We start from the raw sequence: 13862 nt of genomic DNA on the forward strand, positions 1-13862 counted from the left end.
GGTCATTGTAAAGCACATTGTGACAAATGTTGATCTGAAAAGGTGTTTGTATATAGAATGTGATGAATTAGTTGATGGATTGATTGGCTGGAAGAGGAAAGAGAACAAGGCCAGAACACCTCTCCCCCTCACCTTACATTTCTACCGGTGTTGTGATACAATGTGTCTGCAGCCAAAGCAACAACAGCTGTGTGACTCCAGTACTGTGTGTGACCGTGGAAAACACCTTATGGCACAATACTATTTTGTGACAGTCAGTCATGTGTAGCGCAGGCAAGAATTTCTTCTCATTTTCCATCTCTTTCTTTGTCTCCTTCACTTTGTCCACTCAAACTTTAACTGCCCTTCTATGTTAGTGAGTGTCTTTGAATCTCTCCTTCTCTGTCTCTATTTCTCCCCCTTTCTCTTTGCTTTCTCCCTATTGATTTTATTCCTGATGGATAGCATAGTCAGTTTAAGTCTATCAGAGATGTCATTTTGTTGTCTCACTCTCGTCTTGGGCAGGTGACCGATTCACAAGTTATACATCTTGGTTGTGTGGAATAGCCGGGAGCTGAAAACTGAAAGACACAAGAACATCGGTGAGTGAACCCTCTACTCTCTGTATTACCTCTATTTCGGAGACGGGGCAAGTGGTCAAGGGAACAAAACAAGAGTGTGAAGGGTTGAAGTGTAGAGAAGAGAGGGTGAGTGGCTGGAGCCTGGGGTTGAGAGGCTGGAGCTTGGAGGTGAGAGGCTGGAGCTTGGGGGTGAGAGGCTGGAGCTTGGAGGTGAGAGGCTGGAGCTTGGGGGTGAGAGGGCTGGAGCATGGGGGTGAGAGGCTGGAGCATGGGGGTGAGAGGCTGGAGCATGGGGGTGAGAGGCTGGAGCATGGGGGTGTGAGGCTGGCGCATGGGGTGTGAGGCTGGAGCATGGGGGTGAGAGGCTGGAGCTTGGGGTGAGAGGCTGGAGCTTGGGGGTGAGAGGCTGGAGCTTGGGGGTGAGAGGCTGGAGCTTGGGGGTAGGGACCCGAGAGTGGCTGTAGAGTAGGGCACACTAGCCTCTGTTGAGTCCCCAACAACCGGATGTTCCATTTTTCAGTGGCGACTTCCACTTTTGGACGTTAACACGATGACACTCCATCTTAACTCTTCCTCCACATTCACTGGCTTAGTTGAACAGCTCAGAAGAGGACATCCCTGACATTTTTGTTGTTGTTTTCTTCTCGTCAAGACTAGTAGGGGATCTAGTTTCATGCGTTTCTTTTATGCCTTCTACATTAGATTAATCGCACACTGAGTCCCACTGTAACAGAGACTGGACTATGATTGGTGGAGAGAGCAGGGCAGGACCCAGGCTGTGCTGTAGGGCAGGGCTCTGTGGCACAGAACTACTGGTGCCCTCTAGAACCATAAGAGACTTGATCAGGGATGAGCCGACCCCCTTTTGCAGGCCCACAGATCAATTTCCTGCCTCCCCAAAAAATATTATGATTATTATTTATATTTTTTTGGAACTCAGTCCGGTCTCAATATTACTGTTGAGAGTTAGAATTTCAAAATTCGGTTGTGCATCAGCAGTCGGTTGTGCATCAGCAGTCGGTTGTGCATCAGCAGTCGGTTGTGCATCAGCAGTCGGTTGTGCATCAGCAGTCGGTTGTGCATCAGCAGTCGGTTGTGCATCAGCAGTCGGTTGTGCATCAGCCGGCTCTAACTGCATGTGTGGGTATGATTTCAGATTTTTGGTGGCTCCCAACCCATCCCAGGACTAGAATATGATGCTGTAGGGCAGGGCTCTGGAATAGAACGGGCAATTTGAATGGTATACAGATGGGTACACTCGCAATGGCTGCCTGGTATTGTGATGCAATTTCCTTGGTAATGTTGTAGAATGTTAATCCTTGTAGAATTTTAATTCAAATTATGCTACCTGCATGGGAATAGCCTCATGCAATGGAATGCATTTTTTGTAATTTAGTTGATTCAAAAATCACAGCACAGATTGATTGGGGCACCTGCATTTACTTCCTGCTTTGCTCCTATGTGTACACTCACAATGGCCGCCAGTCCACCCATTATGCCATAATTGAATGGGGATTGGGATGCCCATTCTATTACTTTTATTTCTATGTCTGTGGTGCCATGATACTGGTCCTTTTGTAGAACCAACAGAAACTAGACTGTGATGCTGTAAAGCAGGGCTCTGTGGTTCAGAGATACTGGTCCAGTAGTGTAGTGCTTTTTTGGGGGGGGTAAATTAAATAATTTCCTCAATCAAAGCTTGTACCGACAGATGTAGCCTATTGAATAGCCTATCATTATAGAATAGGGTATAGAACATACCTGTTCCTGGAGAGCTACCCTCCTGTACGTTTTCACTCCAACCCCAGTTGTAACTAACCTGATTCATCTTTTAAACCAGATAATTATTAGAATCAGGTTGTCACGCCATGACCTTAGAGATCCTGTTTATGTCTCTATTTTGGTTTGGTCAGGGTGTGAGTTGGGGTGGGTATTCTATATTCTATTATTTGTATTTCTATGTTTTGGCTGGGTAGGGTTCTCAATTAGGGACAGCTGTCTATCGTTGTCTCTGAGAACCATACTTAGGTATCCCTTTTTTCCACCTGTCTTTGTGGGAAGTTGTCTTTGTTTGTTGGCACTATAGCCTTTAGCTTCACGGTGTTTTGGGTTGTTTATTGTTTTTGTCAGCGTCATATAAATAAAGTAATATGTACGCTCACCACGCTGCACCTTGGTCCTCTTCATTCAACGGCCGTGACACAGGTGTGCTAGATTAGGGTTGGAATGAACCTACAGGATGGTAGCTCTCCAGGAACGGGGTTGGAGAGCCATAATATAAAATACTATATGCATAAAATGCATCCTCCAATTACGATGTCTGCCTATGCCCACACATTATTGTCTCAAGAAAATCTTCAATTTTTAATACCCACAAACACCGAGTTAGGCATACCTTGTTTCAAAATAGGCCATCATCACTGTCAATCGTGAATTATACTTCTTCAAGTGTTACTGGTGAAACTGCATCTGCATGCCAATCATTTGATGGATCTCAATCAGTTTCATGGGAATAGCGTCTGAATTTCCATCTTCTTGAATTATTAGGCATAGGGAACTGATCTTGAAGAGTGTTCTATTAAACGATTGGAGCGCCCTTCGTGGTTCTGAATGCACAGCGCCAGGATCACACAATGATGTTGACATCACATAATGATGTTGTCTTTCTGAAGGATAGCTGAATGATAGCTCTGCCATTCGGCCAGTTCAGGAAAAAAAAAATAATAATTTGCAGTATAGCCTAATAGGCCTACAACTACATGGTATAGCTATTTGTAGGCTATAGCCTAATGTAAATGCAAATACATACTGACTGTATAAAACATTAAGAACACCTGCTCTTTCCACTGACCAGGTGAAAACTATGATCCCTTATTTATGTCACTTGTTAAATCCACTTCAATCAGTGTAGATGAAGGGGAGGAGAAGGATTTTTAAGCCTTGAGACATGGATTGTGTTAGTGTGCCATTCAGAGGGTGAATGGACAAGAAAAAATATTTAAGTGCCTTTGAACGGGGTATGGTAGTAGGTGCTAGGCACAGCGGTTTGAGTGTGTCAAGAACTGCAACGCTGCTATTATAGAATAAGAGAAAACAGAGGTAAAATATCAATTCATAGGATTTATATCAACACCATAGTGCCCTCAAAGCTCATCAATAAGCTAAGGACCCTGGTACTAAACACCTCCCTCCAACTGGATCCTGGACTTCCTGACGGGCAGCCCCCAGGTGATAAGGGTAGGTAACAACACATCCGCTACGCTGATCCTCAACACAGGGGCCCCTCAGGGGTGCGTGCTCAGCTCCCTCCTGTATTCCCTGTTCACTCATGACTGCGTGGCCAGGCACGACTCAAACACCATCATTAAATTTGCCGATGACACAGTGGTAGGCCCGATCACCGACATTGACGAGACTATAGGGAGGTCGTCAGAGACCTGGCCATGTGGTGCCAGGACAACAACCTCTCCCTCAACGTGATCAAGACAAATTAGATGATTGTGGTCTACATGAAAAAGAGGACAGAGCACGCCTCCCTTCTTATCGACGGGGCTGCATTGGAGCAGGTTGAGAGTTTCAAGTTCCTTGGTGTGTTACAACTGGGGTTGGAGTGAAAACCTACAGGAGGGTACAAACTAACATGGTCCCAGCACACCATGACAGTCGTGAGCGGGCACGACAAAACCTATTCCCCCTCAGAAGACTGAAAAGATTTGGCATGGGTCCTCAGATCCTCAAAAGGTTCTACAGCTGCACCATCGAGAGCATCCTGACTGGTGGCATCACTGCCTGGTGTGGCAACTGCTCGGCCTCCAACCGCAAGCCACTACAGAGGGTAGTGCAAACGGCCCAGTACATCACTGGGTCCAAGCTTCCTGCCATCCAGGACCTCTATACCAGGTGGTGTCAGAGGAAGGCCCTGAAAATTGTCAAAGACTCCAGCCACCCTAGTCATAGACTTTTCTCTCTACTACCACACGGCAAGCGGTACCGGAGCGCCAAGTCTAGGTCCAGAAGGCTTCTTAACAGCTTCTACCCCCAAGCCATAAGACTCCTGAACATCTAGTCAAATGACTACCCAGACTATTCACATTGCCCCGCCCCCCCTCTCCACACCACTGCCACTCTCGGTTGTCATCTATGCATAGTCACTTTAATTAACTCTACCTACATGTACATACTACCTCAGCTAACCGGTGCCCCCGCACATTGACTCTGTACCGGCACCCCCCTGTATATATTGTTATTTTTTACTGCTCCTCTTTAATTACTTGTTACTTTTATCTCTTATCCGTATTTTATTTAACTGCACTGTCGGTTAGGGCTTGTAAGTAAGCATTTCACTTTTTTTTGTGGCATAGATTACATCATCGAATCAATTGACCAAGTACCAGTCGCACGCTTTTTTTTGGTATAAAGAAAAAGCAACTAGGTAGTGAACATAAATTATTCCTACATAAAATTGCGGGATATTCGTTTTAAAATCAAGCTTTTACTGTGGTGAATGCATGCATCTCAAAAAGCTATAATCTAAATGCATTACTTCCTCCAACTTGGCTCAATTCTCATTTCCCACCCTGACATACCAAGCTAGAACGGGCCCGGTGTCTCAGCCAATAGCCGATAGGCTAAGTGTTCACATATCGTTTCTAGGTTCTACTGCGCAAGAGGGGGTCCATTGTGTTTTATGAACATCAAGGCAGACACACAGTGAATTTAGATGTTTCTTCTCAACGTTCTGAATGGCCAAAGTGGTCAAGCCTCTGACGGGCCTCCGCAGTGCACAGGCCTAATCTACAGTTCTTCATCATTACCACCACCGCCAGAGAGAAGACAGGGAGGAAACCCCCATTTACCGACCCCTAGGCTGCAATGCATATTTATTTGGTTTGTTGTTCTATCGTTTTTCATGGGATTTTTGTGGTAATTAAATATAATTTATCACAATACATTTTCCAGAAATAGTTTTACCAGCTCTGCGCTCCGGCAGCACTACACCCTGTACTGGTCCCTCTAGAACCAACAGAGACTAGACTATGTTTAGGAGGCCAAGCGTGACGGATGGTCCTAAACCTACTGGGGCACAGGGGGGCAGGGCTGTGTGCCCTCATTGTGGTTGGGGGCAGAGTGTATGCCCATCTATCTCTCTCTACCTTTTTTCTCTCACTCTCGGTTTCTTGTCACACACACGTTTGTGTACACTTCACACATTTTTGTCAGGACATTAATTAATGCACTAATAGAAAACCCCTGTCTTTGAGCCTCTGTCTCCCTCATTAGAAGTTAATTTGGGCAGCAATACTATTCTTCAGAACAAAATGTTGTTTCATTTATCTGGCTAATCTAACAAGCCCCAATTACCTCAGTCTTATATTTCGGTGTGTATATTGTTTTTGATAGGTTTGACACAAACCACTTTGTCCGTTGACCAAACTCTTCCCTGAACTCTCCCTGCACTCTGGCAGTGCTCAAACATTCCGACACGCGCTCACTGCACAGACACAATCAGTGCTTGTTAAGGAGAGTGAGATATTGTAAACACACACCCCTTTTCCCCATAATTACAGCTTCTGTGAACCTCAGGGAGCACTCAGCCCTTCTGGGCGCCTCGCTCCTATTCCAACTGTGCGGCCAGGCTGTATTTTCCCTCCCCTCTCGACCTCTCATCTCCTACTGGACAATTCATCTACTCATCCACAGACACACCGATCAGGACTCTGTTGGACTTTCATGTTTCGTAATTAAAATATTTGAACTTTGGATGTTGTCTCAGTTTGCCCGAGCTGTAAACGGAGAAAGAGTTGTCTCTTAATCTGCCACGGCTTTTACTCTCTGGCTCCCCCTCATCTCTCTCTCTTTCCCTCCTCTCTCTTTCCCTCCCTACTTGTTTTTTATCCTCTCTTTGATCCTATTGTTTTTTACTGTCCCCTCTCCTCTCTCCCGCTCCTCCACTATCCCCTTCCTCTCTCCCCTCTCTCCCCTCGCTCCCCTCTTCCACTCCCTTTCTCCCCTCGCTCCCCTCTTCCACTCCCTTTCTCCCCTCTTCCACTCCCTTTCTCCCCTCTTCCACTCCCTTTCTCCCCTCTTCCACTCCCTTTCTCCCCTCTGGGCTGGTCAGCCGGTTGATTAGCACCTTGGTCTTGTTCAGCCTAATTGGATGAGGGAGACAGGTGGCGCCACAGTAACGATCAGCCTCGTTAGCGTGGCGCTCGCTAGCGCAGTCTGTGTGATCTCTTTGTTTTACTGTGTGAATGCCCCAGGGAGGGCATGAACTTCTGACGCTGCTGTGTACAGTACGCCAGGCCGGTCCCACTCAGAGGAGAGCACCCAGATCTCCAATAACCCACACTGAGCTCCTGTTATTGTAGCAAGTGTCAAGGCTCTTTGTACAAAGCAGCACCACTATAAACCCCAAACAGCCCAGACAAAACACTCCTCTGAATGGACAGGGTTGATTTTGGACATCCAGGTGTCTGGGAGAGAGATTCAGTACACTATTCTATGTAGCCATTTAGATTCAAGTTGAAAGTGTACCATGATGATATTTAGGTGTTGGGTCATGACTGTAGGTGGGGTGTGTGTGGTCGTGAACGATACGTCCATGGTGGTACTGTTCTGTAGGTCCAGTGTTCAACTTGATACATCCTTGGCTACTGTACTGTGTGTGGTATGTAGGGTTGCAAAGGGAGGGTATATCATTAGAAACTTTAAGTTTTACCAGTAAACTACCAGAATTGTGGCATCTCAAATATTTTGTGGAAATTTATCACAATACATCTAGTGGCCCTTTTGGGTACTTCATATTATCAGAGGTGTCTAATTACCTCTGACCTTGTGGCCTTATCATATGCAAAATATCTGAAATAATTCAATAAGGGAGCTGTAAAACGTGATCCTAAACCATCAACTTAGTGCAGTGTTTCCCAACTCCAGTCCTCCTGTAACCTGAACAGCACACTGTTGTAGCCCCGGACAAGAACACCTGATTCAACTTGTCAGCTAATGATCAAGCCCTCAATGAGTTGAATCAGGTTTGTCTGGGGCTATGACAACGTGTGCTGTTGGGAAACACTGACTTAGTGAATGAATGGTGTTTAATATTAGGGGTTCAGCATGAAATATTCGTTCTATATTTGTTTACACACTTTTATTTATGCCGATATGTATTTGTTGTCAATGTTTTGGCATCAAACTGGTGGCAGTTGTTAAGACTAGTCAATTGTTAGAAAAGTTACATTGATTAGATGCCTTTTCCCATTAGTCTATTTTCTCTAGAACCATATGGCAGGGAAAGGGGCTGAGCTGGACCCAAGGAATGAAACAATAAGCATCCAAAAACACCCCTAAGCTAGACTAGCCTATTTCAACAACAGCTAACCAAAAATACAGTGGGTGGTCTGCCCAGTTCTAGTGTATTTAACAAAGTTTACCTACGGGTAGTGTATGCCCATGGGCGAACTGTCTGGTTACCCCCTTTTTCCACTATCAAAGAAACACTCAAACACCATAACAAAAAAACAATACTCACAGGTAGGAACAAAGTGACATGTCGTTGCAAACCACACAATGGATCTACAGACATATGGCATTGACAGAGATTGAGCTTCTGAGAAAAACAACTGACAGGATTTTTAAACCAAGGGAAGGAACTGTGATTGGGTAAGGGAAAAGGAGCAGGTGTCTTTCTGATGAGCGACTAATTGATGACTGATTGGGGAATGATGATTGTACCTGTGATAGGGGAGAAGGTGAGAGACACAGGATACACAGAAATTTTGTATCCGTAACAACTGTAGGTCTAGACAGTGTGTTACTGTAGATAGTGTTGTATCAGTACTGTAGGTCCAGACAGTGTGTTACTGTAGATATTGTTGTATCAGTACTTAGGTCCAGACAGTGTGTTTACTGTGATAGTGTGTTTTATATATGTGTTGTATCAGTAGTGTAGTCCAGCAGTGTTGTTACTGTAGATAGTGTTGTATCAGTACTGTAGGTCAGACAGTGTGTTACTGTAGATAGTGTTGTGGTCAGTACTGTAGGTCAGACAGTGTGTTACTGTAAGATAGTGTTGTGTCAGTACTGTAGGTCCAGACAGTTGTTACTGTAGATAGTGTTGTATCAGTACTGTAGGTCAGACAGGGTGTTACTGTAGATAGTTGTGTATCAGTACTGTAGGTCAGACAGTGTGTTACTGTAGATAGTGTTGGTCAGTACTGTAGGTCCAGCAGTGTGTTACTGTAGAATTGTTGTGTCAGTACTGGTAGGTCCAGGCAGTGTGTTTACTGTAGACAGTGTTGTTCAGTACTGTAGGTCCAGACAGTGTGTTACTGTAGAAGTGTTGTGTCAGGTACTGTAGGTCCATGACATGTGTTACTGTAGATAAGTGTTGTGTCAGTACTGATAGGTCCAGACGTGTGTTACTGTAGATAGTGTGTGTCAGTACTGTAGGTCCAGACAGTGTGTTACTTTAGATAGTGTTGTTATGTCAGTATGTAGGTCCAGACAGTGTGTTACTGTAGATCGTGTTGTGTCATTACTGTAGGTCAGGACAGTGTGTTACTGTAGATAGTGTTGTGTCAGTACTGTAGGTCCAGACAGTGTGTTATGGTAGATAGTGTTGTTCAGTACTGTAGGTCCAGACAGTGTGTTTACTTAGATAGTGTGTGTTCAGTCTGTAGGTCCAGACAGTGTGTTACTGTAGATGCTGTTGTGTCAGTACTGTAGGTCCAGACAGTGTGTTACTGTAGATAGTGTTGTATCATAACCTTGTAGGTTCCAGGACAGTGTGTTACTGTAGATCGTGTTTGTAGTCAGTACTGTAGGTCCAGACAGTGTGTTACTGTAGATAGTGTTGTATCAGTACTGTAGGTCCAGACAGTGTGTGGTAGGTAGTGTGTATGTGTCAGTACCCGTGCCTCAGACTCGGGGTGTCCACATCAATCGGACACGTCTAGGCTAATACACCCAGGCAGATGTGGGGGTCGCAGGAGGTTTGTGGGCCAGGGTAGTGACCCCTGCTGTCGGCTCAACTTTGTCTGACCGTCAGAGGACCCCCTTAATTAGACCCTTTGGTTTCCAGTGTCCAGTCAGTAGAGTCAGTCAATCCACCCAACACCACACACTGGAGCCCAGACACTAGGAACGAGCACTTCATTAAACGTTCCTGGTTGACTTGGCAAGGCAGCCATATTTTTCCCCCTAGCTCCATCCCTCACAAGGACCATGTTAAGAAAAAAATCTACCTAAGGTCTAACTGTCCGCTTTAATCTAAAACAACTGTTCTCAGCTACAGTCCAAATATCTATTCTGTTGAGCTCGTCTGGGCAGTTTTCTATTAATGCTAAAGGGACTCTCTCTCTCTTTGGATTAAAAGTGCTCCCCCTGTGTTGTACAGTATATCTGGTGCTCCAGCCAAGTTTTCTATGGTAGGTTTTAGAGCTGGGGTGGGGCGTACAGGGAGTGTTGATTGCTCAAGTGCTGCAATTATAATTTTTTCAGCAATATTGTTTTACAAGTGTGTGGAACAACAGCTCCTCTCTTCCACTGTGTTTCAGCTTGTTTTAGTGTTTAATGAAAGGGTAGGTGTGATCTGACTGCTAATCTATAGAATGACCACCCCAACCTCCGCTGGCTAGGCTCAGAAACTAAGATGGCAGAATCAGTCTGTCCGTTTGTGTGTCTGACCCTTGTGATCTGAGTTTTAAGAGTTAGAATGACCCTGGTCCTGTCTACAGAAGCAAACACTTTTGATGTGAAGGTGGATGCTGTATATAACAACTATTATTTTTAGATCTCTCTATTTTACGAAAATTGCTTGTACAAAGATTTCTGATTGAGAAGGCCTTTTTTTCTGCCTCGGGCCACTCGTAAACTGTAGCCTACACCTTTGGAGTTAGAGCGCGCCAAGTCAGGAGCGTCTGTCTGAGCGCAAGGCCTGCTGCGCAAGCGTAGGTGCGCACTGAAGGCTAGGAGGGGAGAAGCGGTTACCAGATTGGAAAACCTGATGCACCGTGGGAAAATCTACGTCGTTCTACACATCATCTACTCATCGTTGCACACCTGTGCGGAAAGACCTCTAAAAACTGGCCTTATGTATCTGTTACTGTGCCTGCTCTTTACTCAATGCCATCCTCGATTAAATAGGCTGAATGATCAATGGGTGAGTGAATTATCTTCACCTTATGCCCTACAATTTGCAAACACTCAAGACCATCATGTCAATACCACCAGGAACTTGGTCTCTCTCTGCAATTACATTTGTACCACTCTCAAACGCAACTGGACCTACACTTGATGGCATACTTCCAAAATCTTAAACTCTTGAATGACTTTTTCCTCATGCATTGGACATCTGAGATGTATTGTCAGGCTTTTATTGTTATTCTCTGGTAATGTGGGACCAACCTCTGGCCCGGTAGATTAGAATATGGTCCAATACGACAAATGCAGACATCATGGTTTTATCAGAAACTTGGCTAAAGAAATCTGTCAAATAACTGGATTTCTATTGATGGGTACATGGTTTTTAAAACGAATCGCATGAGTGAAGGAGGAGTTGCAATTCATGTGATATCCAGTTTTAACCCCTCTGAAATTCTCTCCGTTACCAAAGCCAAACATTTTGAATTGCTTGCGGTTAAAGTGAACGTATGTAAGGACTCCCACATCACTGTAGTTGGCTGCTACATACCACCCTCGGCTTCTGGTGACACACTTCACTCTCTTTCTGATGTCCTGCACAAGCTAAATGACTCATTATTTTAGGACATTTGAACTGGGACACGCTTACCTCTGTGTGACTCTCTGAATCTCGCGCAATTAATTAATCGTCCTACAAGACCGAATCCCGAAGCACCTAACAAATTAACGCTATTGGACATTCTTCTAACGACTACCCCTCACAAATACACATCGACTAGGATACTCTGTAATGATATCAGTGATCACTGTACAATTGCTTGTGTTTGAAATACAAAAATGACCCAAGCCAAATCCTGTTATATTTTTTAAATACATTTTAGACAGTTTGATGAGCAAGCGTTCTTACATGTTCTGTACCATCATATTGACAGAGTAAGTCTGATTCCCGATGTTGACACTGCCTGGGACTATTTTGATATGAAATTTGTGTCATTTTGTGATAAGCATGCCTGTCACGTTCTGACCTAAGTTCCTTTTTTTATATCTTTATTTTTAGTTTGGTCAGGGTGTGAGTTGGGGTGGGCATTCTATGTTGTTTTTCTATGTTTTGTTCTATTAGGTATTTTCTATGTGTTTGGCCTAGTATGGTTCTCAATCAGAGGCAGGTGTCAGTCGTTGTCTCTGATTGGGAGCCATATTTAGGTAGCCTGTTTTCCTTTGTGTTTTGTGGGTGGTTGTTTCCTGTGTTAGTGTTTTCACCATACGGGACTGTTTCGTTTTTTTCCCCCAGTATTTTGCATTGTTTAGTGTTCAGTTTTATAATAATTAAAATGGACACTTACCACGCTGTAAATTGGTCCTCCTCTTTTTCCAACCACGACAAGCGTTACAATGCCCCTGTGAAGAAATTTAGAATCAGTGGTAGGGACAGTCCCTGGTTTTCAGATAACTTGGAAGAATTCATTAGAAAGAGAAATGTCTCTTGGGCTCAAGCTAGACATACAAATGCTCCTGCTGACTGGGCCTCCTCCAGAGCGCTAAGAAACACATGTTCCTGTTGGCTGGGCCTCCAGAGCGCTAAGAAACACATGTTCCTGTTGGCTGGGCCTCCAGAGCGCTAAGAAACACATGTTCCTGTTGGCTGGGCCTCCAGAGCGCTAAGAAACAAATGTACAGGATTGATCAGAAAGTCCATATCAGATTTCTATCTAAATGCAGTCAGAGAACCTAAACAACCCTACCAAGTTCTGGAAGCAAATCAAATCAGTGTCAGGTTCTAATGTATCATCTGGCATTCCTGACCATTTAATGATGGATTCTAATGAAGTGAAGGATAAAGCCAATATTGTAGGGTTTTTTAACAAGCACATTGTATCTGCTGGTTCAGTTTTTCATAATGGTGGGGCCCAGGCCTCTAATGTAAGCTCTGTTACAGTAAACTATGATATAGGCCCTCGTGAACCATTTTAAATTTGATCCTGTTTCTTATGCTAGGTCTATAAAGCACTAAAAGCAATAAACACTAAAAAGTCTGCAGGTCCAGACAACCTGGATCCCTACCTCCTTAAAGATAGCAACTGGTATTATTACTGAACCTGTGGCTCACATTTTCAACTTGAGTCTGTTGACCAATTCCATAGCCAGCATTTGGAAATCAGCTTATGATCTCCCACTGCTAAAGGGTGGAGATCCCTCAGATGCTAATAACTATCGTCCTATCTCCCAACTCCCTATCCTGGCCAAAGTCTATGAATCCCTAGTGAACTCAGTTAAAAAACGTATTAATTGAAAATAACATACTGAGGGGGGTTCAGTCTGGCTTTAGATTGAGGCACAGCACCACAACTGCAGCGAAAGCAGTGACACATTTCATCATATATGCACTTGATAAAAAGCAACATATGTGACTGACCGCCTTGATTCGGTCTTATGTAGCAACATTTTAAATTGTGTTTTTTTACATTGGATGAAAGCAGAGACACAGAGCTACAAAATGGCATATCATACACTGCATTTGAGGAACAATGGGAAAGTAATTATGCTTTGAAAGTTGATAAAATTGTAACCTCACTTTTGAGAAAATTGCCTTTGAATTTTTTGGTACCTACTGGAGAGCTCTGCTTTGTCTACACCCATTCAGCATCATTCACAACCTCTTAAGCTTCAGCCCCCCACCCAAACTCTGACCATTTTACTCGCCCTAGCAGAGCTGGTTAGGCTGTTTTCATGTTATCTAGAGCGTTGGTAACTGTAACTGTTGGCAACAATTTAATTATGTTTTTTTGCCGACGTTTACTGACACTGGCCATGTTCAACGGGTGTTGAGCGTTCGTAAATTAATCAGTTATTCTGCGCTCTGGCACACTCAGACGAGAGTGCTCTGAAATCGGAGTAGATGGCCAGACTGAATTTACGAACGCACCCGAAATGGTTACTTGCATAGTGTAGTCTTTTGTTAAGACATGTAGCTAGCTACAGTAGCTAGCTAAACAATGAACCATAATCCCAACTCATGACATTACTACCCTGCATGAATCTGCAGGTAGCTAACCAACCAGGTGCAATGTTAGCTAGCTAACATTAGGCTATAACTAGCTAAGCAAATGGCTCTGAGATACGAATAATAAAATCATACAAGTCATGTTAGCGAGCCAGCCAGCT

The 13862-nt window shown here is 44.2% G+C and overlaps 1 long non-coding RNA gene across 1 annotated transcript in view; it reads left to right on the forward strand.

Moving 5' to 3' along the window:
* The first annotated feature begins 490 nt into the window (after positions 1–490).
* Positions 491–13862, forward strand: part of LOC111981551 (uncharacterized) — a 61468-nt gene continuing 48096 nt past the window's right edge. The window contains exon 1 of the long non-coding RNA XR_002879610.2: positions 491–581. This is a non-coding gene — a long non-coding RNA (uncharacterized lncRNA). The remainder of the gene's footprint in view (positions 582–13862) is intronic.

Source organism: Salvelinus sp. IW2-2015, linkage group LG20 (genome assembly GCF_002910315.2).
Source record: "Salvelinus sp. IW2-2015 linkage group LG20, ASM291031v2, whole genome shotgun sequence".
Taxonomy (NCBI): Eukaryota; Metazoa; Chordata; class Actinopteri; order Salmoniformes; family Salmonidae; genus Salvelinus; species Salvelinus sp. IW2-2015.